This window comes from Oncorhynchus gorbuscha, linkage group LG09 (genome assembly GCF_021184085.1).
Source record: "Oncorhynchus gorbuscha isolate QuinsamMale2020 ecotype Even-year linkage group LG09, OgorEven_v1.0, whole genome shotgun sequence".
NCBI lineage: Eukaryota > Metazoa > Chordata > Actinopteri > Salmoniformes > Salmonidae > Oncorhynchus > Oncorhynchus gorbuscha.
Window position 1 is genome coordinate 16,937,495 of NC_060181.1, and position 4,696 is coordinate 16,942,190.

The following is a 4,696-nucleotide window of genomic DNA, read 5'->3' on the forward strand; positions in this document are numbered from 1 at the left end:
ACAACGTAAATAAAAAATGAAATTAACAGTAAACATTACTCACAAAAGTTTTAAAATACTACACATAAATATTGGTTGTATTTACAATGGTGTTTGTTCTTCACTGGTTGTCCTTTCCTTGTGACAACTGGTCATGCTGCTGTTGTGCTGCTGTTGTGATGGCACACTGGTATTTCACCTAATAGATATGGGAGTTTATTAAGATTGAATGTGTTTTCAAATTCTTTGTGGGTCTGTGTAATCTGAGGGAAATATGTCTTTAATATGGTCATACATTTGGTTAGGAAGTGCAGCTCGGTTTCCATCTCATTTTGTGGGCAGTGGGCACAGTCTGCCTATGGCGGCCTCTCTCAATAGCAAAGCTATGCTCACTGAGTCTGTACATAGTCAAAGCTTTCCTTCAATTTGGGTCAGTCGCAGTGGTCAGGTATTCTGCCACTGTGTACTCTCTGTTTAGAGCCAAATTAGATTTCAGTTTGCTCAGTTTCTTTGTTGATTCTTTACAATGTTGGGTCTAATTGTGTTTCTGTCCTGGGGCTCTGTGGGGTCTTTTTTGTTTGTGAACAACCCTGTATCAGCTGGCGAGGGATTTGTTATGGAAGGTTTGAGAATTATTTATTTTTAGGTGGTTGTAGAATTGAACTGGTCTACATTGATTTCGATAATTAGGGGGAATCATCTTAATACTGCTCTGCAAGCATTATTGGGTGTTTTACGTTGTACAGGGAAGGATGTTTTTGCAGAAGATCATGGTGCTGCTGTAGGCCCTACTTGGTTGGGGACAGAATCACCAGATCATCTGCAAACTAGATCTTAGAACGCACTAAGAAGCATAGAGTGATGTTAGAGACATAGGATTGGTCAGATAACAGTGCCATGACCTATGCAGAAGAGCAGTCAGAGAATTGACCATAATCTCTCCCCTCTCCTGTCTAGCCCCTCTATCCTCCACCTCAGCTTCCTCACTCCTCCCCTCTTCTGTCCAGCCCCTCTATCCTCCACTTCAGCTTCCTCACTCCTCCCCTCTTCTGTCCAGCCCTACTACCCCCCCCACTCCTCCCCTCCCCTCTCCCCTGTCCAGCCCTCCTATCCTCCACCTCAGCTTCCTCACCCCTCCCCTCTCCCCTCTTCTGTCCAGCCCTACTACCCCCCCCCACTCCTCCCCTCCCCTCTGTCCAGCCCTCCTATCCTCCACCTCAGCTTCCTCACCCCTCCCCTCTCCCCTCTTCTGTCCAGCCCTCCTACCCCCCTTCTGTCCAGCCCTACTACCCCCCCACTCCTCCCCTCCCCTCTCTCCTGTCCAGCCCTCCTATCCTCCACCTCAGCTTCCTCACCCCTCCCCTCTCCCCTCTTCTGTCCAGCCCTCCTACCCCCCTTCTGTCCAGCCCTACTACCCCCCCCCACTCCTCCCCTCCCCTCTCTCCTGTCCAGCCCTCCTATCCTCCACCTCAGCTTCCTCACCCCTCCCCTCTCCCCCCTCTTCTGTCCAGCCCTCCTACCCCCCACTCCTCCCCTCCCCTCTCTCCTGTCCAGCCCTCCTATCCTCCACCTCAGCTTCCTCACCCCTCCCCTCTCCCCTCTTCTGTCCAGCCCTCCTACCCCCCCCCCCCCCATCTCCCATCTCCCTCACTCCTCCTTTGTCCATGTCTTTTAGCCAGAGGAGGGAGGGGTTGGGCTAGGCTGGAGGAGGGGGGCGTATTGTAGGTGTGGATTGATGGACTCTGGCCTGGGTTAGCGGGTCTGGGACCGGACAGTAGAATCATAAAACAGGCTAAAGGATGAGGCAGGAGGTGGCCAGACGCAACTTTTAATGTTCCCCATGACTCACACTGACTGTCCATAATGAGTTTTATTCACTTCCATCATTTGAGTGTCAATGACGATCATGGGCCGGGCAGAGAAAATGATTGAAGGAGGAGAGAGGGGGGGAGGGGGCACATAGATATACATCTCCTATGACCACAAGGCGACCTGCAGTTGACCGCTACAAACAAGGAGATAAGGATGGTCACATTGCAGTGACCACAAAATGACCAGACCATTGCAAAGAAACCATAAGTAAGATTGGAAAGCTAGTTGGAAGGATGGAACACTGTTAATTCCTGAGTAAGAGTGGAAAGCTAGTTGGAAGGATGGAACACTGTTAATTCCCGAGTAATAGTGGAAAGCTAGTTGGAAGGCTGGAACACTGTTAATTCCTGAGTAATAGTGGAAAGCTAGTTGGAAGGCTGGAATACTGTTAATTCCTGAGTAATAGTGGAAAGCTAGTTGGAAGGCTGGAATACTGTTAATTCCCGAGTAATAGTGGAAAGCTAGTTGGAAGGCTGGAATACTGTTAATTCCTGAGTAATAGTGGAAAGCTAGTTGGAAGGATGGAACACTGGTCATTCCTATGTAAGAGTGGAAAGCTAGTTGGAAGGCTGGAATACTGTTATTTCCTGAGTAATAGTGGAAAGCTAGTTGGAAGGATGGAACACTGGTCATTCCTATGTAAGAGTGGAAAGCTAGTTGGAAGGATGGAACACTGGTCATTCCTATGTAAGAGTGGAAAGCTAGTTGGAAGGATGGAACACTGGTCATTCCTATGTAAGAGTGGAAAGCTAGTTGTAAGGATGGAACACTGTTAATTCCCGTGTAATAGTGGAAAGCTAGTTGGAAGGCTGGAATACTGTTAATTCCTGAGTAATAGTGGAAAGCTAGTTGGAAGGCTGGAATACTGTTAATTCCTGAGTAATAGTGGAAAGCTAGTTGGAAGGACTGGAATACTGTTAATTCCTGAGTAATAGTGGAAAGCTAGTTGGAAGGATGGAACACTGGTCATTCCTATGTAAGAGTGGAAAGCTAGTTGGAAGGATGGAACACTGGTCATTCCTATGTAAGAGTGGAAAGCTAGTTGGAAGGCTGGAATACTGTTAATTCCTGAGTAATAGTGGAAAGCTAGTTGGAAGGATGGACCACTGGTCATTCCTATGTAAGAGTGGAAAGCTAGTTGGAAGGATGGAACACTGGTCATTCCTATGTAAGAGTGGAAAGCTAGTTGGAAGGATGGAACACTGTTAATTCCTGAGTAATAGTGGAAAGCTAGTTGGAAGGATGGAACACTGTTAATTCCCGAGTAATAGTGGAAAGCTAGTTGGAAGGATGGAATACTGTTAATTCCTGAGTAATAGTGGAAAGCTAGTTGGAAGGATGGAACACTGGTCATTCCTATGTAAGAGTGGAAAGCTAGTTGGAAGGATGGAACACTGGTCATTCCTATGTAAGAGTGGAAAGCTAGTTGGAAGGCTGGAATACTGTTAATTCCTGAGTAATAGTGGAAAGCTAGTTGGAAGGATGGACCACTGGTCATTCCTATGTAAGAGTGGAAAGCTAGTTGGAAGGATGGAACACTGGTCATTCCTATGTAAGAGTGGAAAGTTAGTTGGAAGGATGGAACACTGGTCATTCCTATGTAAGAGTGGAAAGCTAGTTGGAAGGATGGAACACTGTTAATTCCTGAGTAATAGTGGAAAGCTAGTTGGAAGGATGGAACACTGTTAATTCCCGAGTAATAGTGGAAAGCTAGTTGGAAGGATGGAATACTGTTAATTCCTGAGTAATAGTGGAAAGCTAGTTGGAAGGATGGAACACTGGTCATTCCTATGTAAGAGTGGAAAGCTAGTTGGAAGGCTGGAACACTGGTCATTCCTATGTAAGAGTGGAAAGCTAGTTGGAAGGCTGGAATACTGTTAATTCCTGAGTAACAGTGGAAAGCTAGTTGGAAGGATGGAACACTGGTCATTCCTATGTAGGATGGAACACTGGTCATTCCTATGAAGAGTGGAAAGCTAGTTGGAAGGATGGAACACTGGTCATTCCTATGTAAGAGTGGAAAGCTAGTTGGAAGGATGGAACACTGGTCATTCCTATGTAAGAGTGGAAAGCTAGTTGGAAGGATGGAACACTGGTCATTCCTATGTAAGAGTGGAAAGCTAGTTGGAAGGATGGAACACTGGTCATTCCTATGTAAGAGTGGAAAGCTAGTTGGAAGGATGGAATACTGTTAATTCCTGAGTAATAGTGGAAAGCTAGTTGGAAGGATGGAACACTGGTCATTCCTATGTAAGAGTAAAGCTAGTGGAAAGCTTCCTAGTTGGAAGGAAGGATGGAATACTGTTAATTCCTGAGTAATAGTGGAAAGCTAGTTGGAAGGATGGAACACTGGTCATTCCTATGTAAGAGTGGAAAGCTAGTTGGAAGGATGGAACACTGGTCATTCCTATGTAAGAGTGGAAAGCTAGTTGGAAGGATGGAATACTGGTCATTCCTATGTAAGAGTGGAAAGCTAGTTGGAAGGATGGAACACTGGTCATTCCTATGTAAGAGTGGAAAGCTAGTTGGAAGGATGGAACACTGGTCATTCCTATGTAAGAGTGGAAAGCTAGTTGGAAGGATGGAACACTGGTCATTCCTATGTAAGAGTGGAAAGCTAGTTGGAAGGATGGAACACTGGTCATTCCTATGTTGGAAGGATGGAACACTGGTCATTCCTATGTAAGAGTGGAAAGCTAGTTGTAAGGATGGAACACTGGTCATTCCTATGTAAGAGTGGAAAGCTAGTTGGAAGGATGGAACACTGGTCATTCCGATGTAAGAGTGGAAAGCTAGTTGGAAGGATGGAACACTGGTCATTCCTATGTAAGAGTGGAAAGCTAGT